General features: G+C 34.0%; 1 pseudogene; it reads left to right on the top strand.

Annotated features, from left to right (window-relative positions):
• The first annotated feature begins 18614 nt into the window (after window positions 1-18614).
• On the top strand, window positions 18615-19973 carry LOC115857407 (dynein axonemal assembly factor 11 pseudogene; annotated as a pseudogene).
• Window positions 19974-21383: the final 1410 nt, after the last annotated feature.

Raw genomic sequence — 21383 nt, 5'->3', positions numbered from 1 at the left:
TTTTATTCTCCTTAAGTGTGATTGTAGTTTGAAAACTGATTGTAAAATTGTGTACTAGAATTTTGAGGCGATTTTCTCAAGTATCTCCCATGTTATATTTATTCCCCTGGAAGTAAAAGTATACTTTTTCTTCATTGCCAATATTGAAAATTCCATTTGGAATTTAAAGCAATATTTATGGCCCACTTAAAATAAATAAACATTCATTTAAAAAATAATCCTTTCCTTTCTTACTTCCTCCTTGTTAATGTAAAGGGGAAAATTCTCAATGAGTTTTCTCTGTCAAAATGTTTAGTAGTCTTCTTCATTAAAATGTTTCTTATTAAAGAAAGTAGTGATAATAAAACAGTAATAATAATAATAATTTGGAGGGGTGATTACTTTGTTTTTGACCTTTTACTAAGCCCCTTACATGGATTATTTTCTTCATTGCTTTGTTCTACAATTTTCTAAGTCATCTTATCAAGAATATACTTATGTCAGTGGCCATATAAGGAACAGTAATGTCTAAATATTTTTCTGAGAATCCACTTAATTAAATGTACACTAGATTTTTTTCCCCAAATACAATTCTTTTAAAGTCTTAAAATAGGTGGATAAAATTTAAAATTCAATAATGTTGAAAAAGACCACATAAAACATTCCTGGGCAAATAATGAACTTGAAGTAGGATGCATTCTAGGCAATGTGGAGTGTCTTGGACTACCCATTGCAGATGATGAGAACTGCCTGGATTTTGAAATATATATTTTTTTGTGTTGTGATCAGTGATGCCCAGATAGCTGGTAAAACATTATTTCTGGGTATGTCTGTGAGCATGTTTCTGGAAGAGATTAACATTTGAATTGGTAGACTGAACAGAATAGAAAAGTGAGGGAAGAATATATTTGCTTTCTATGTGTACTGGGGTGTCCATCTTCTCTTGTCTAGGACATCAGCACTCCTGGTTCTTAGGCCTTCACCTTGGACCTGGATTTACACTGTTGAGCTCCCCTGGTCTTCAGGCCTTTGGACTCAGAATGAATTATGCCTCTGTCTTTCCACTGGTTCTCCAGCTTCTAGACAGCACATCATGGGACTTCTTGGCCTTCATAATGAATGGCCTGAGAGGACCTGAAGGCACACGTTATTTACATAAGAAGTGGTCCAAATGCCCATGGTCCCCACTCCTGCTACATTGCTATCTCTCTCTAGTTCCCTCAGCCTGCACCGCTGGTCTTGTGGGAAATTCCCTACAATCACTTGGTAGAGGAAGAGAGGGCCTAGTTTATAGCTGGTTCTGCAGAATATTCAGGCACCACTCCAAAGTAGATAGCTGCAGCACTGTAAGTCCCTCTCTGGAACAACCCTGAAGTATAGTGATAAAGGGAAATTCTCACAGTGGATAGAACTTAAGGAACACAGTGGTTGTTCACTTAGAAGGAGAAATGGTCAGACATGGAATTATACACTGATTCATGGGCTGTAGCCAGTGTTTTAGCTGAAGGACAGGGTCTTAAAGGGAACATGATTGGAAAACTGGTGATAGTAGAAATTTGGGGAAGAGATATGTGAATAGACCCCTCTGAATGGGCAAAAGACTTGAAGATATTTATGTCCTATGTCAGAACTCATGAAAGGATGGCCTCAGCAGAGGAGGATTTTAATAATCAAGTGGATAGGATGACCTGTTCTGTAGCTACCAGTCTTTCCTCAGCTACCCCTGTCATTGCTCAATGGGCTTATGAACAAAGTGGCTATGGTGACAGGAATGGAAGTTATGTACGCACTCCATCTTGTATCGAGGTAGGTATAGTTTCTTAGAATCAAAGATATTTCCTATGCTTGGTCTGAAGGTGAGTAGATGGCTTCCATGCATCTGAACAGTACAGAAGTAGCAGGTGGCATTCTTGGACCTGAAGGAATATTTCAAGTGTAATTTGTGTTGGGCTTAGACCTGAAGTCTGAATAGATTGAAGATATCTCAGTGGAAGCTTGAGTGGATTGCTGGCTTTGAGAATTATACCCAACATTCATCCCCAAATCAAGTTAAAAACTATAAACTTTGACACAATCTCCTAGAAAAATGTGGACTCTCAACATGATTAATACCAAATTTCTGCCACCCTGATAGAAATGTAGCTCAAAGTAAAAGTTAGTAGAACTTCTAGAAAATAAACTTATATTAATTAAAATTCTAACACATAAAATCTCTATGATTTTTCATACTTAATAATTATTAAATTCTAAATGGTAGTACTACTTATCACCCCAGTATTTTAAATAACTTTTATTTGGTACTTGGATTGTCTCTTTGGTCCTGATCTTTCACTTCTTGGCTATAATATGGGTGTTAGAGTCTAAAAAAATCTGTCTAAAATAGTCCCCTTGCTGCTGCTTTTTTGTAGAATTCACTTATGGATTATAAGAATAAGAATTTAGGACTTCATCTTTCACATTCTGCTGGTCAATGAATATGTACTACAGTATGTAATAATACCTAAGTCCTTCCTCCACTCTGAATTCAATCCAATTCTAATATTAGATTTTGGAAGTGGATTTTGAACATGGCCTGTTTGACTAATGAGATGATCATTTTTCTATTCTTTTCTATTTAAATGCTGAGTGGCGGAGCTGTATTTGGGAGGGCAATGATTTCATTACACCGACAGAGGGAACTGCATTTCCAAAAAAACAAAATCCAAGTTGGCTAAGGGAAAATGTTCCATATCACATTGAAGGAGCCACAAGAGAAATGCCGACAAAATGTCACCTCACACACAATGACTATAGGATTACAAAAATCTAATTAGCCATTTCATTAACTGAGTTCTGTATGTGGAGATGGTAAACAATGGGGACTCCGAAGCATCCATTTGTCAGAAATCTATGGAACTGTCAGGGAGGTTGTTCAATAATTTGTTCCCTGTATTTTTTCGGGCAGGGCTAGGAGGATTGAGTGACATTAAAAGTGACTTATTACAGGTTTTTAAAAACAGGGCACTTTCGGGGTGCTAAATCCAGTATTGTGAATATATTGACAATGATGCTTTTAAATTGTTTCTTTTTTTCATCCCACACAAGCTAATTAGGTAAATTTATAGATATGATGTTACAAGGGTCACATCTGTCAAAAGTCATCCAAAAGATGCTATTTGGCGCAATTGTAGGTGCTATTTTCATATAGCACTTACACTATCTACTGATTATCCAATTAGCTTAAAACTCTTTGAAGGCATGTGCCTCGTCTTACTAGATTCCATAGGTTTTAGTGTCTGAGACATTTTTGAAGTAATGAATAAGTGAAGGAAACAATTGTTAAAGGAGCAAAGGATTTTAACTTCAAAATAGCAAAGCAGTATAGATCCAAGAAAAATGGAGGAAAATTGATGCACTGTTACAATTTCCAATTTATTGAAACAACTCACATGGTCTTCAGTTTAGTTTCCTAGTAAAATGCTAAGAATTGCCACTGAATTTTGATAAGGATGTTATTGAAGATGAAAAGCACTGAAATCGACAGCAGTCAAGCTTCTGTCAATTGTAACATTTTACTTTGGGGCTGGTTAATGTATCTGCAAAGGTTATTGCACATTAGCAAAGCACACAGTGAATGATCAAGCCAATTGACACTTCTCTGATGTAATTGGTGGCTGCCAATTTGTCACTTGGCCTCTCTCACTTTATAGGTCATAATTATAGATTGAGTCCATGGTGAGATCTGAAGACTTTATCCCAGCTGCCTTCAGGGTGTGGTTTTCAATGCTTCAGTGAAGGAGAAATTTGTAATGTTCATATTGAGAGATATATAGAGAAAAATGAGGGAAAGTTCCTTCCAAAACAAACAAACAAAAAAACCAAAACCCAAAACCCTGACTCTTAGATAAAAAGCAATGAGAAGAAAGGGTAAACCTAAATGGGAGTTGAAGGATGCTGGAAATGGCCGTGAAGATAACCAAGACTATCAACAGAAAGTACCTTTAAGTCATCTACAGTTGTTTATACAACGGAAGATACATTAAAGAATGATGTATTGTCACTAAAGTTGTGGGGGAATTTTGAATTTTAGACCAACTTCAAGTTCACATGAATGCTTGGGTTCTGATTACACTTACATCAAGGGTGGATCTACATATAAAGTATGAGGGCTGTTACAGTCACTGCATGGCAATTATGAAGTGAGAATTTCTAATGAACAGGTTGACTATTTTTTGCACAGGATGCTGTATCAGCCCATTTGACTGATGTCTGGGGGGCAGTAGTTTAGGTATCATGAGCATAATGCAAAGATTCTTCTCTTTAGAACCAAAATTTTATTTTCCCATCCTATATTTATATCTCAGAATATAGCACAGGATAGAACAAAAGGCCAAAATTCTAACCAACTAAGTACTTACATCTCTATAAACTCTCACTTTGCGGATGAAGAGGCTGTGATTCGGCCCCAGAAGTTCAAGACATTGACACTTGCAAAGTTCCCCTGCAAAAAAATAAAATTCTGCTCGAATAACATAATGGAAATTCAGGACATTTACTTTGTTTCTATATATATTGAATTTGTTCAAAAACTAATTTTCTACCTAGAGCAGGCACCAGCACAAACAAACAAATATAATAATAGAATTTTGGTTTAGAATACCAAACAATGAGATTAATGAAGTAATGCATTGTATTGGAGGAAACTGCATTAAAGAAACTTCCAGTGACAGAATTGGTTACTTTCAGTTTTAAAGTAAAAAATGAAATTTTTTTTTAAGTTTTTGTCTTTTGTCTTTACAGATATTCAGGAGAAGGTGTCATTTTAAAGACTGATATCTTTATAAAGCGATTTATCTATTAGCCATTTTATTAACTAGGATTCACAATGATCTCCTTCAATTAAGTACAGTTACTTCTTTGTTTGAACTAAGGTCTCTGGATATTTTACTGTCATCAATATTGATCAGTAAGAGATAATGAGCTTATAAACATAAACATTATAGTTATTTTCATAATAACACTAAGATATTAGTGGCCTTTTTTCACTGTGTTGACATTTATCCTGATGTTACAAAAGCAAAAGTGGTCAAACAATGCCGTAGAAAAAAGCACGGCAGCCACACCAGACTGCTAGGTAATCACCGTGTTCTCCGTCACCACACACTAACAGAATGCTATGCCAGTAATACACAAGAATGTCCTTAATGAAAGTGAATAATATTAACTTTATGAAATCTCAACACTTTAGTACATTTTATTTTTTATTCTATTTTATTTAGTATTTTGTGTTACAAAATGAGGAGCACTTTGTTGAAAACCGTAGTAGATGGTTGTCTATAGGAAAAACGCTTGTACAGTCATTTGAGTCGTGCTGAGTTAGCTGCTTTTTTCACACAACACCGTTTTTACCTGAAAAAGCATCTGAGAGGGGAACTATGCATATTGATAAGCATTTGTGGACTTTTCTCCAAAAAGGAACAAAAAGTCAGCCTATTCCCATAAGGAAAACAGTAGACTTTTTAAACCAAAGATACAATTTGATATTTCAAGTGAGAATTAGAATTTTGGAAGACCTATATCTGCCATGTGAGACTGACAACTTTTCAGTACTTAAAGGTGTATCTGATAATATCTGTGGGATTTTAAACAATTGCAATTTTTGATACAATGAATTGAATCAACATTTGGAAGTTGTATGTAACTCAGCAAACCAATATTTTCTAATTGAAAAATTCATGTTGGTACAGATCCTTGCAGGAGTAAAAGATCTATTCAATGGATTTTAATGTAATACAGCAAGAAAAGTTCATTGATAAGGACTCAGATTCTACATTAAAACTAACCTTTAAGAAACTATCCCTTGGTGTTTTTTCTCATAACATGAACAGTGATATCCAAAATAATATTAACAGACTTTACAAGTACTAATTCCATTTCTAAATATATATCTGTATGTGTGGCTGTTTTTTTTTTAAACATACCTCAACCTAAGTAGCATATCACAGCAGATTGAACATCCAGCTGTCTTCTATTAAACAAGTCCTTCAACACTTGAGATTTGCAAAAAAAGAAAGAGAAATAAAAGAATGTTTCTCTTCTCACTAGTTATTTTTGTTTTGAAAAATACAACTATCTTTCATAATTATGTTATTTATGTCAACCATTAATAGGTTTTTTATTTTAAATAAATAAAGTATTTAAAAAATTCTCAGTTGCAATGTCAAATACAGATAGTATTGGTAGATAAAACCACATTTTAAAAAATGCTCTTTGGGATCCTCAATAGATTTTAAGACTGTAATGGATCTTGAGACCAAAATATATGAAAACTGTGATTCAGGTACATTATGTACTTTTGTTCCCTCCAAAAGAGAGGACATGAATTTCTAAACCACTTAATGTCTGTTGTACTTGTTATAATTAGATAATTAATAAAACGTTATTCACAATGTTGAATTATGTGTCAAGCGTTTTAATTTCTGATGTTTCTATGAAAACTAATTTGAAAGTAAATAGATTTTTTTAAAGAAAAGTTTATAAATTAGATATGGTTGAAGGAAGTGTAAAATACTGAGGGGAAATAGTGTAAAAATCTGGAAGGATTCTGTCCTCAGTTTGTAATGCCTTCAAATTCTTACTACCTCTTCAAAAAATTCAAATTAATAATCTTCTCATACATAACAATTTATGTTATGTAAGAAAATGAAGTGAAACTGGAGTCAGCAGAACCACACTACTAGAAACGTGCACTGGAAAGATCTTTCCCTACAAGAAAAAAAACTGGCTATTGATCATCCTATGTATTTTAACTAACAAGGTATTCAAAACAGTTATGCATTGTTTTTAATGACACCAGATTCTGACCAATTTTGAAATTAATTGACCAAATACTCATCATGCTAATACTTGTATTGAGCTTTTAGTTTTGTTACAGTTCACAGAATTCAATAATCCTCCATAATGGTTCTTGTAACTAATATGCCATAACATATAAATTTAATTCTTTGCTATTTAAGTCAACTTCACTGAGAGATTATTTACATAAAATAAACCCATTCATTTTTCGTATCTGTTTGATAAGTTTTTGATAATTACTCCCAGATACAACCATCCCACCAATCTTGAAATAGAACATATCCATTATCTCAGAATAATCCTTTATGTATAAACCACTCTTAATCCCTATCACATAGAAAACCAGTATTCTGATTTCTTTTGACATAGATTAGTTTTGCCTTATACTGAATTTTACATAAATAGAATCATACAATATTATAGTGAAAGCCCTGACAGTTATTTTTTATTTTTTGCAATACAAGAGCATAACTTCAGGTTTAATTGCTGAGGAATACATTACAAAGAGGAATTTCCTTCAAAGATGGCTATGGTAAATGAACACAGGACCAGCCACTCCACTAGATAAAGAGACAGGCCACTTGCCCCCACGGAGGCTTCTTTGTTTTAGAAATCTTGGTTGATTTCAATAAGAGGCCATTTGGGCAAGCTGTTTTATTCTCTTCCCACGCTTTAAATTCCCACCCTTAGGTTTTTAATTCCCTGACAAAGAATGAACTTGAAAAACCCTGGGTGGGTCCCCACCCTCAACCCCAATAAAAGCAGAATTCTCGGTCCATGGGTTATCTCTCTCCCCATGAACTTGCTGTGTGGCTCCAGGTGTGCTGTGTAATTTCCAGGTCTTGTAAGTAATAAACCCCTGTTTCTTTCAAAGTTTCCTGATGGTTTTTGCTGAAGGGCATCTTGCAACCACAATAAAAATCACAAGAGCTGATCCAACCACAGCATTGGTTATTGATAGGCTGAGACCAGCACAGAACAAATATATATTATTTTCTGTCTTACTTTTTGTTCATAAAATTCTTTTGTGTGTTAGTAGTTTTTATCCTTTTTGTTACTGAGTAGCATACCATTATATGAGTGTACAGTGATTTGTTTATCCATTTACTTTTTGGTGGAAAATTGAGTATTTCCAGTTTGGATCTACTAAGAATAAATCTGCTGTGAATATTCATGAACAGGTCCTTTTGCATATATATATATATGTATGTGTGTGTGTGTGTCTCTCTCTCTCTCTCTCTCTCTCTCTCTCTATATATATATATATATATACACCTTGGTCATGTACCTAGGAGTGAAATTTCTAGGTCTCATGAAAAGTATATAACTTAAAGGTAACTGGTAAACTTTGAATCAAAATGATCGTACAGTTTCACACTCCCACCAGCAACGAATAAAATTTCTAGTTGCTCAATGTTGTTGCCTAAATTTAATATTAACAATTTTTTATTTTTATCTTTCCTTTTAGGTAAGTAGTCTTATCTCTTGGGTTTTTTTTTTTTTTTTTTTTTTTTGCCGTACGCAGGCCTCTCACTGTTGTGGCCTCTCCCGTTGCGGAGCACAGGCTCCAGACGCGCAGGCTCAGCAGCCATGGCTCACAGGCCCAGCCGCTCCGTGGCATGTGGGATCTTCCCAGACCGGGGCATGAACCCGTGTCCCCTGCATCGGCAGGCGGACTCTCAACCACTGTGCCACCAGGGAAGCCCTCTCTTTGGGGTTTTAATCAACATTTCCCGATGATTAATGATGTTGAACATCTTTTCATGACCTCTTAGATATTCATATATTTTCAAATCCTATAACCATTTTTCTTCTTCTTATGCTTCAAGAGTGCTTTACTTATATATTATGGATATAAGTCTTTGTTATATTTCTATCATGTATATATGCATATGTATTTTTGTGGTTTGCCTTTTAATTTTATTAATCACATATTATTCATTGCATCTTGTAAAGACCAGAGTTTTATTTTAATGTAGTCCAAATCATTATTATTTTGATTATTTTTATGCTTGTTGTTTTATGTTCTTTAAGCAATCCTTTGCTATCCCAAAGTTATAAAGCTTTTCTCTTATATTTTATTGCAAAAATCATATCACTTTACTTTTTACTTTTAGGGCCATGGCCCATTTTGTGTTCATTTCTGGGTACGATATAATATAAAAGTGAATTTTTAAAAAAATGTTGTTTCAGAACCCTTGTTGCAAGTAAAATCATTTTTGGTTTGAATTATCTTTGCACCATTGTTCATTGACAATCTATGTGTAGACTCTTTCTGGACACTGAATTATTTTCTATTAATCAATACATTTACCTCAAGCAACATTTTCTTCACTATTATTTTTACAACACCTCTTGTTTACAAACAAACAAAAAAACAAAACATTCTATCCCCATTGAATTCCTTGAAATTTTGTGAGGAATCCACTCCCTGTGTGGATTAACTTCAGGACAATTTAATCTGTTCTACTGACCTATATGTCTATTTCTATGCACTATTTCTATTTCTGTCCACTATCATTATTAGTGTAGCTTTCTAGAAAATCCTGAAATCCAGGAGTTTAACCTATTCATCTCTGTTCTCTTTGCAAAATTTTTTAGCTATTACAGAGTTCTTTGTTTTAAGAGTTTACGTTTTTTGGAGCAGTTTTAGGCTTACAACAAAACTGAGAGCAAGGTACAGAGATTTCCTGTATAATCCCTGCCCCACGGTTACAGAGTTTTTTCACATCCATATGTAATATTTGAGAAACAGTTTTCTAATTTCTACAAACAAGCATGCTGGAGTATTAAGAGAAAAACACTATTTCTTTTACTCTACCCACAATACTTCTGACACCAAATGGTTGTGCATTTTTCCCACACCAACCAATCCTCCAACTCTCTGGACACCAACTGTGTGTCCTACAATTCAGTTATGATACTAACTACCTGGAGTGACCACAGATCCCACAGGTAAAAGACTTAATCCTACAAGACTACTCCCCACTTCAGATGCTGGTTGTAAGTCCTGGGGTTGTAAACGGACTATAAATTGGAGGTTCCCACAAGCCCCTCCTCAGTTTCTATGATTTGCTATAAGGCCTCACAGAATTCAGGGAAACACTTATGTTTACCACTTCATTATAAAGGATAATGAAGGATACCGATGAACAGCCAAATGAAGAGGTACACAGGGAGAAGTCTGGAAGGATTTCAAGCACAGAATCTTTGGTCCCTGTGCATTTGGGGTGTGCCACTCTCCCAGCATCAACCCAGAAACTCTCCAGACTTTGTAATTTATGGATTTTAATGGAGGCTTTATCACACAGGCATGATTGATGATTAACTCTATCTCCAGCCCCTTTCACCCTCCCAGAGGATAAGAGGTGGAGTTGAAAGTTCCAAGCTTCTAATCATGGCTTGGTCTTTCTCATGACCAGCCTCTACCCAAGAGCCCACCCAGAGTTGCTTTATTAGAACAAAAGATGCTTCTGTTACCCAGGAAATTCCAAAGGGTTTGGGAGCTCTGTGCAAGACATTCCCATCACTCCCATCACTCAGCAAATTATAAGGGTTTTAGGAGCTTTATTTCAGGAATCCAGACAAAAGGCCAAAGTTAGAACAAAAGATACTCCTAGCACCCCTATCACTTATGAAATTACAAGGGTTTTAGGAGCAGTGTCAGGAACAGAGACAATATATATGTCTTATTATGTCAGAAGTATTAATATGGGTTGCATTATGTCTATAGAAAAATTTAGGAAGAATAACATCTTAAGAATGTCATCATTTTGTCAAAAACATTTTATACATCTGTTAAGAAGATCATGTACTGTTTCTCCTTTATATATTTTTGATATGGTAAACTACATTGATTGATATTTGAATTTAAAGTCAATTCTGCATATCAGGAATACACCCATTCTTGGTCATGAAGTGTTAATTTTTAGAAACAGATGATTAATTTTACAACAGAATTTTGTATCTATTTCTTGAAGAATATTGGTCTTTGGGTTTCTTTTGTATTCTTTCAGGGGTCTTGATATCAAGGTTGTAGTTGTAGAATATTCTTTGTTCTTTCAAGCATTTGAATTTTTTGAAACTATTTTTATGGCTCACAATATGATCTACTCTGTTAAATGTTCTATATGCACTTGAAAAGGTAATTTATTATGCCATTTAAAGCTATCAATTAAGTCAAGTTAGTTGCTAGAGCTTTTCAAATATTGTATAGTCTTACAGATGTTATTTGTACTTGCTATTCATTCTATCAATCACTGAACCCAACCTGTTAAAACTGCCAACTGTAGTTATGTTGTTTCTCCTTTTAATTTTGTCATTTTTGCTTCATATATCGTGAAGCTTTGTTTTTAGGTGCATACACATTTAAAATTGCTAAATATTCTTTGCAAATTGATTATTTTATCATTATAAAGTGTTTCTCTTTATCATTATGATCCTTCCTCATTATCATTCCTTTTTATCATTATTTTAAGGTATATATATATATATATAATACATATATATATATTCTTTACTTCACATGCTCTTTTATTCTTTTTATTTGATGTCACAGATAGCTACATGAAGGTTTAAATGGGATTTTAATTAAATCAAGTAGTATTATTGTCAGCTAAGCACCTTTGCGGATGTGTGATGGCCAAGAAAGCATACACCTCTGATTTAAAAGTATCATTGTTTCCTGATGTATGCAACTGTCTAGAAACAGTTAAAATTATTGTATCTTTTTTAAAGGAACATATGTCCTTTATTGGTGTCTGATACATGTTCTGTTAACAACTACATGGTGATATTTAAGATTTTCATTTTTAGTTGGTTGTTAGAATAATTATTTTGGTAAGCATTTTAGGCATTACCACTAGTTCACTTTGAAACAAAGCTATTTTTTCCTATTTTATCCATTGTTAATTTTTTCTTTCTTAATTTATTTTAAACATTAATAGTAATTACAAAAAATTGTAATTACATTACATTTTTAAAAGGCAATATCCTGTGTTTCCTGCATTTCCTAATTTCTTAAACTCTGGTAAAAGCTTTCATAACTTTTGCTCAATCAGACTTTCCAAAGGTTTTTTTTTTTTTTTAATCTCTAATTCACTCTATTTAAGCACTTGCTATAATATCTAGAATTGTTTCTGTATTCCTGACTGATCAAAGACTAGTATTATACTTCCTACTAGAAATGATTTCAGAAAATAGGTTCTCAATAATGGAAATCTGAGATTAGTTTTATAATCAGTGGGAACATGTGATACCAGTGGTCACTGGTATGCAGTGGATAGACAGTAACGTAATATATGGTTGTTTAGAATGGCATGTCTATTGAAGACAAGGTTTAGGCGACCAAGGTGTTGATCCAGCAGAATTTTAGGTTAGAAATAAGGCTAAATGATAGTAGACTAAATGGCTGCTTCTGACTTCACCAAAGATATTACAGATATAAAATAATTTCAGAGCTTAAAAATCTTAGCTCCATCCCCATTAGAGAACCAGCAACCTTATAAAACTACTCTAAAAGAACCTCTTATCTTATAGAAAAAGTGTCAGTAATCTTTACCTGAAACAAAGAGTTCCTTTGCTTAAATTAAAGCAGAATGTAAATTCATAACTTCATTAAGAATGATATGTGAGTTAAGAAATTCAACAAGAAAGAGTGGAATCCAGGACATTGTAATGGGAATATCTGAATGAATCAAGAGGAACAAAAAATCATAAATCCACAAATTCTTTAAGACTCCCTTCCTAGCTGGGCAGCCCTTTCATATATCTTAGAGCCTGTATGGTTGTAGAGACTATAATGTTTTAATCTGATGCAGAAACACTTCAAAAGGATACAGTTCTTCACAAGATCCACAGTCAAATCCAGATGCATAGCTAGAATCAGACATCAGCAATCAGCATTCTCCATGCAGATGAGAACAAAATCTGGATTAGGAGGATATAGCATGGACACTGGAAGAATTGAAAGAATCTATCATCAGTCTATCTATCTACCTATCTATGTCTCAACAGAAATTTGGGGAATATTTTTAGGAATTGATTGAATTGATTTTAAGGATTTAAATCAAGAAGTAAGGGGCATCACATTGGATTGGACCAAATTAATCAATGTGGGTGCACTTATCAGATGATCTGGATTCAATAGGTTAGCTTGAGAGCTGTCAATAGCTTTCCCACTCGACTTGAAATTTTCTCCAATTTCTCTCCTCATACATTCCCTTTAGTGGGGTTTTCTTCAGGTTTTGCAACTATTCTCAGAATTTTATCTGAGCCCCAAAATAGCAAGTTTCCTCAGGGTAGAAGGTGTTGCAGTCTGCTCACCTGTCTGAGACTCTGAGGTTCTGAGCTTCTCCCAATGCCAGTGTCTTAAGCCATTTAGTTATCTCTAGAGTTTTCCACTACCTTCAAGTAGATAACTTGTGTATTTTTAAAAATAAATTTTCTACTTGCTCTATGAGGAAGCATTGGTCTGCTGGCTAACATTTTCTAACTGAAAACAGAATTTAAAGACATGTATTTAATTTCAGTATATCCAAAGGGAATTGTAAGTGAATTAAAAAAAATAGCATCAAAAAGATGAGTATAGTCATCTTTATCTTAATCAGACTTTATGCTTCTTTTAGCATAAAGAGAAGGAGAAGGTGAGCACATCTAAGTATAAGAGACAGTTACAACATGTTTGATTAAAAATTTGGTTCTTATTTTGTTGAAGAATTACTCACAGTTAGAAGAACCAGTATAGATGATTGTAGGAAGGGACACCTCTGCTTATTTTACCCTCCATAACAATTAATTTGCTTGTGTTTGTTGAACTTACTTTTCTGCACTTATAAGAATCGCAAGTGATTGAAACTTAGAAACTGTTTTTCCCAGACTCTGCAGCCAGCAGATTCAAATTTAGGTTATACTAAAGAGAGATACTCACAGAATAAGAGATAAGTAGAAGAGAGACAAAAATGGTTATTATGCATATTTATGCACTTCATGGGATGGTTGATATGTTTTGATGGAGGCATTTGAGTGTCCTCTTGAAAATCACACCATTTGGTCCCATAGGCCCAGAGATCATTGGTGGCAGTTCCTTGAATTCCTTGTATTAGTTTGCTAGGGCTTCCATAATAAAGTACCACAAGCAGAATGACTTTATTTATTTTCTTACAGTTCTGGAGGCTAGAAGTCCAAAATCAACGTGTTGGCAAGGTTGGTTTCTATTGAGGCTTCTCCCCTTGGCTTGCAGATGGCCACCTTCTTGTCATGTCCTCACATGATTTTTCCTCTGTGCATGCATATCCCTGGTGGGTCTCTCTGCTTGTCTAGATTTTCTCTTATTATAAAGACACCAGCCAAGTCATATTAGGGTCCACCCTAACAGCCTAATTTTAACTTAATCACCTCTTTATTGGCCCTCTCTCCAAATACAACCACATTCTTGGGTACTGTAGGTTAGAGCTTCAACCTATGATTTTGGGTGGGTACAACTCAGCCAGTAACTTTGGGTTTCTGATCATCAAAATGCTACCAGAGGCTTTACCCAAGCCTTTTCACACTTTTGTAAACCTCTCTTCCTTCTATTAACATGCTTTTATTTGATACATTTAGATTGGTTTTTGGCTTAACTTTGGCTGATAAAGAATCAAATATATTTTTATTTTGAGTCAAGGACTCAATCAAGAAGACACTCTAGAAACTATCTAGAAGACTGTTGGCAAACATTTCTCAAAGGGCTAGATAGTAAATCTTTTAATTTTTATGGGCCAAGAGAAAGGATTAAGAATATTACTTAGGTATTTGTGTAGCCATTTCAAATGAACGATTTAACAATGTAAAAAACATTCTTTGTTTGTGGGCCAGATTTGGCCCCTGGGCCATAGCTTGCTAGTTCTTGATTTAAATTATTGGTTCGTTTCTAGATACAAAATTCTGAAGCACAAAGAGAAAAAAAAATCGATTGTTCAAGTCACAAAAACTATTGGGACAGCACTTCGTGAACAAAACCCAGATCAGCTCTGTCATGCTGCTTCTTCATCTTAGGTTCTGTCATCTGCAGAATGTTATTCTCAGTAGTACAGCCTATTGTGCAATGTGGATTTACCAACCACAGGAAAGGATTTGGATTTGTTGAATCAAACAAACGTGTATGCTATAAAAACACGAGAAGAGTGCATTCCTACTGGAATTTGGTTTAGACAATCTTTATAAGGAAGAAGTCACTTTAAGGAGTCTATGTTATCCCAAACATATGCACCTTCAGTTCCCCAGGCTAGTGCTCCAGTTAGAATGCCATAATAATATAGAGCTTATTTTTTTACATTAAATATATTTAGTGATGGTTTTATATATTCCCTCAGGTAATAATTTAAAGATATGTATTTTGGAACATTATAATATACTCTTTATAGCACTGTGCTATATACACCTGAAAGAAAAGAAATGAACATGTATCAGTCCTTATCCATGTGGGTTAGCCATTTGGATAAAAAACCAAAATCATGCAACAGGTAAAAGCTGTCACTTTTTCTATAACTGCTTTTTAAAAAAAGAAGGGTAAGATATTTTCTCTCTGGTTTCTGTGCCTTTGTTTTCAAATGTGAACAAATGTACTCAATATGAAAAATAATGTTCTAAAATAATTTATTCTAACAATTATTCTTAGTCTCACATTTATACATCAATGTTCTTGGAACCACTAAAGCAAAAATTTATAAGTATTTCAGAATTATATTTTGATCTTCGTTATAAAAAGATTCTGAGAAAAAACTCTATATGGAGAAGCTTTTGAATTTGTATAGATTTAACTTAAAATGTATCTTACCTATTAGTTGCTTTTCTTAAACTTATCTATATTTTAAGACATAATAACTAGTTGAATGCTTTGTCTTCTCAAAGTAATAGTGTGTTATAATAGCCACTATTTTCCTAATTAATTTTCTAATTATGACGTACTCTCTGGCTTCAAGTTCTGCATTTCAGCCAAGCTGAACTAAATAATAGGGGATTTATAATGTTTTATATCCATACTAATGTATGGGATACAATCAGGAAGAGAGATGCTAAGGTAAAATGTTGAAATAAAATTTTTTATATGAATTAAAATCTTATTTTTAAAGAAAATCATCTATTGAAAAGATAATAGTTCTTATCATTTGTCCTTTTTTATTGTTGTTCTCTTTACCACCGTAAAATTATTTATAAAGTCCTAACAAAAATAGATTTAAAAGACCTTTTGAATATATAGGTCATTATGTCAATGTTTCTATCTTCAAAAGTAGACATAATTAACAATTTTTGTGTTTCTAAAAAAATTATTACTCTTAAAGACTTTTAAAGTGTAGGTTTTAAGTCTTCATATCTTGGGGGAAAGCCATATTCTCCTACAATGTGAAAAATAAATACTGGATAAATTTTTTCTACTTTTTTAAAAACAACAACAAACAAGCAATGAATATATAAACTGACAAAGACTAGAGGACTAGCTATATCATGTTTTCTCTATGGGATACACTACTTATTAATGAGTTTCCTTGGACATGTTCCTTAAGTTCTCTAAGATTCAGTTTTATTTTATTTTTAAAATTAGAGTAGGATAGCTACCATATTGATTTTTCAAAATAAATATTTCATGAGTTTAGATATATGCATGTGTATATGTATTAAACATTTTAGGAATAGGCATACTTTTTAGTATATAAAAAGTATTCCCTGAATATTTCCTGACCATGTTCTGTGATTATTTTTGATTCAACTATTTACAGAATGGATGGTTGATAGTTGGATAGAAGAGAGAAAGTCGGAAAATGAGAAGATAAAAATGTATATACCTCGTACTTCATTACAGAACACTATATTAAGTGAACATCATTGGGGAAAGGGTAATGGACCTATTCTATAATATAAATGAGTTTTTTAAAATTAAGTAAAAGAAAAAAGTTTTTTAGATGCTTCTCTTTGATATCAAGTTGGATTAGATGTTTGAGGTGTTTTTATAAAAAAAGAAGCTCATAATTATTCATATCTGCTTCTAGTAAGGTAAATTACCCTACATTTTAATAATTCCTTGTCCAGAAAAACGAAATGTAAGATAGAATAATCAGGAAAAAAATAGGTTATTCCCAGATTATGTAACTGAACATGTAGAATATGTAGAAAATCCAAAAGAATTTGCATATATATATTTATAAGTAGTTACACAAGGTAGCTGAATACAAAAGCAGTGAAAAAATCAAGAGAATTTCTATATAATAACAACAAATAAAAATAGTATTATATAAAATACCATTTTAAAAAAAGCACCAAAACATATCATATAAGTAGGAATAAATCTAATAAACACAGTACAGGACTTCTGGATAGGCAAATAAAAACTGTAATTGAGAATAAAGAATATAGATATGATAGATAGATGAATAGAAAGATGATAGATAGATAGTAGATAGCTAACAGATACTCCATGTCCATTGGTTGGAAGATTGAGTATTATAAACATTTTACTTCTTTCCAAATTGTTTTATAGAGTAATGCAAATCTGATAATTTCCAACACTTTAGTTTTTCATTTGTAAAAGTTGAGTTGATTCTAAAATATACACTGAAATGTATAGAGGGCCAAGAATAGCCAAGAAATCTTTCAAGAAGAACATCATTGGAGTATCTGTTGTACTAGTTAGCAGGAATTATTTAAAAGCTGTCATAATTAAAAGAGTGTGATATTGCTGCTAGGTTAGATGAATACACCGATAGAACAGAATAGAAAGTTCGTGAATAGACTAACACATACATAGGCATTTAATATACAGTAATGTGGCAATACAGAGCACAGAGCAACATACCAAAAAAAACTCAATTAAGATGTTGTGTAGATACCTATATATTAAAAAAAGAAAACAACCTGACCCCAACCACACATAAAAATCAAGTCCAGATTGATTTTAAATCCAAATACTAAAGGAAAAATAATAAAATTTCTAGACAATTGTATAGCAAATTTTTTAACATCTTAAAGTATGGAAAGAATTTAACAAGACAATGAAAGCACTGTTTATAAAGGAAAAGATTGATACATCAAGCTGTATTAAATATAAGAAAACCTGTCATTCACTAGACACATTATATCTAATAAGGACATTTTAGTTACATTGTGGAAATATGTTCTTATCCTTTAGACGTTCATGGTGATATTTTTACAAATAAAAAGAGATATGATATCTTGGAACCTTGACTTTAAAATAATCCAATTGTGGGTAAAAATGGATAGGGTAAAAGTGAAACTAGATTGTCCATGGAGCAATAATTCTTGAAGCTGGATGATGATAGATAAAGATTCATTATACTTTTCCCACAAATTATCCATCAAATGTTTGAAAATTTTCACAATAACATATTAAAATCAACAGAGTAGGAAAAATCACTCACCACACATATAATAGACAATGGGCTCATACCCCAAATTGGTAAAGAACCTCTATAAATCAGTAAGACAAAAAGATAAAAAACACATAGAAAAATGACTAAGAGACTTGAGCAAACACTTCACAAAAGAAGACATTCAGATTTCCAATAGACATAGGAAAGAAGATCAACATCAATAGTCATAAAGGAAATGTAAATTAAAATTACAGTGACAGACACATCTGGCACAGCCACCAGAATGACTAAAGTTTTTAAAAATATTGACATACAAAGTGCTGGCAAGCATGTGGCACAAACAGAACATTCATATATTAATGATTGAAGTTTGAATTATTACTGACAGTCCTTGGGATCCCAGGCAGGCTTCCTGGGCCCCAAAACCAGAAAGGTGCTATGGATGGGATAACAGAATACTTCATTAGACAGAATGCCAAACACAGTAACTGTGTAATTTTTCCCCTGGAGGAACTCTCCTTATATCAGCAATAAACAGAAAGAGATCATATTGATAAATGGTACCAGAATTTTCTACCTTTAAAATAATCCCAGTAGAAAAATTTTAAAATGTTACCAACCTCAAGAAACTTAAATGTTTTGATTTTGCTTTAAATAACGCTGAAAAGATTGAAAATTTGGAAGGATCTGAAGGGCTAAAGAAAATTAACTTGATAAATTTCACTGGCGACCTGAGCAACAGTAAAACCCTGCAGCACAGTCTCCATCTGAAGGAGTTATTTTGCATGGGTAACCCACATGCTGACTTTGAACGTTACTGGAAGTTGGTGGTGGCAACTCCTTAACAATTAAAGTGTGGGATGATAAAGAGAGTTCAGAATGAATCCAAGAATTTCAGAATTTACCCATTAATTGGGGAGGAAAAGTTTATTGTTTCAAATGGGCAAATACAGAAAAGTGGTTCAGAGGAAACTTTAAGAACAGCATAAAAATAGATGAGAAGAAAAGTAACCCTGGCTTTGACAGACATTGGCACACAGATATCGTCACCACTATCCTGTTTTCTTTAGTGAACAAAGAACATCAGAACACTAGAAGTATGAAAAAAGGGTCCCAACCAAAATAAATTAGATGAAAGCAAAGAATAACAGCATTCTGGTATAAGCTTTCTTCAGTTTACTCCTGATTTTAGATGGGAAACTCTTAGACATGGAAAAATGATGGAAAGACCAAGACAAATTAAGTATTACAAAGAAGAAGTGTAAACCACCGAGAACTTTGATCACTAAAGTTGGAAAAGCCCTAAAACTAAATGAGCCCAAACTTGATTTCTCTTGAAATATGATGGAAGACAGAACCAGATCATCCTGGATCTTGCTGTGTATAGTTATAGGTAATTGATGTCAATGCGCAGTCAGTGTATGTGAGAGGAAGGCTTAAGGGAAAGTCACATCAGCTTATATTTCCTGAAGAGCTCAAACCTCACAGCAACTCTGCTAGGAAATCTTTAGTAATCTGCATGCCCAAAGTAGAAAAAGTAACTACAGGTGGTAGAAAACATCCAGGTCTTTGAAAACTACCTTGGACATAGGCAGAGAACAAACAAACAAAAGAAGCAAGCAAATTGAGAAACTAGTAGTAGATTCTAACATGCATGTATTTCCTGATGTAGCTAATGTAGTTCAAGAGGAAAAATACACTCCCCAAAGCGTTGGATCTGAACCAAAATTATACCAAGTAATGAAGATCAACGCTTTATTGTTAACCATGGATGCCTCCATTGATTTGAAACATTAGGCTGCATGGTCATTGACTGTGACCCATGAGGCTCAGTTTTACTCAACGCAAAGAGTATATGCATAACATTTATGGGTTAACAGAGTTATTTATCAATATTACTAATACAATGTTTTAACTCCTAACTTTGTATAGTACTACTTAAACTAGTTTAAAATTAAGATGTGTCCCTTGGGGAGCATGGCCACGATGGTAAAGTATGAAGACCATGAGCTCACCTCTTCCCACAGGCATACCAAAATCACAACTACTTAGAGAGCAAATATTTATGAGAACAACTGAAGACTAGCAGAAAATATTTTCCAAAATAGCAATATAAAGAAGGAACCACAAGGAGAAGGGAAGGAAGGGCAAAGATGCAGTATAGTCAAGATCCATACCCCCAGGTAAGTGACCCCCAAACTGGAGGATAATCACAACTGCAGAGGTTCTCCCCAAGGAGTGAGGGTTCTGAGCCCCACATTAGGCTCCCTAATCCAGGTGTCCTGCACTGGAAAGATGAGCTACAAGAATGTCAAGCTTTGGAGGCCAGTATGGTTTCAGTACAGGGGAGGTAGAGGGATACAGGAAAAATAGACCCCTCTCTTAAAGGGCATGCTCAAAATCTCACAGGCTCCAAGTCCCAGTGCAGAGGCAGTAATGTGAAGGGCCCCTGGATCAGACTCACTTGCTGATCTTGGAGAGTATCCTAGAGAAGGAAGAGGCAACTGGGGCTCCTCCTGTGGACATAGACACTGGCAGCAACCATTTAGGGGAGCTCATTCTATCATGAAGACACTGGTGTTGGCAAGCGCCATTTTGGAATCCTCCCTCTAGTTTATTAGTGCTGGAAAATGGCCTCGCCCACCAGCCTGTCTCCACAAGTACTGGGATGCCTCAGGCCAAGCCGTTGGCTGGGCAGGGACGAATACTGCATGATCTCACTTATATGTGGAATATAAAAAACAAAACAGAACAAACAGAATGAAGACAGACTCATAGGTACAGGGAACGAAGAGGGTGGTTGCCAAAAGGGAGGGGATAGGGGAATGGGAAAATGAGGCAAAGGAGATTAAAAGGTACAGACCTGCAGTTATAAAATAAATAAGCCATAGGGATGTAATATACACAGCATAAGGAATGTAGTTGATAATATTATAATAACTTTGTATGGGGACAGATGGTTACTAGACTAATTGTGGTGATCATTTCATATTGTATGCAAATGTCAAATCATTATGTAGTATACCTGAAACTAACGTCAATTATATTTCAATAATTTTTTAAAAGTTTAAAAATGTATCTTAATATGTTATAGCTGATTATTTGTCTATATAAAGTGTTGGCTAGTAAAAATGTTCAAAGCGTTATTACCAACACTTTGCAGAACATTTTGGAATCATCCATTGTATTTGAATACATGCATATCTT

Source organism: Globicephala melas, chromosome 8 (genome assembly GCF_963455315.2).
Source record: "Globicephala melas chromosome 8, mGloMel1.2, whole genome shotgun sequence".
NCBI lineage: Eukaryota > Metazoa > Chordata > Mammalia > Artiodactyla > Delphinidae > Globicephala > Globicephala melas.
This window is presented reverse-complemented; position numbering and strand designations above follow the sequence as displayed.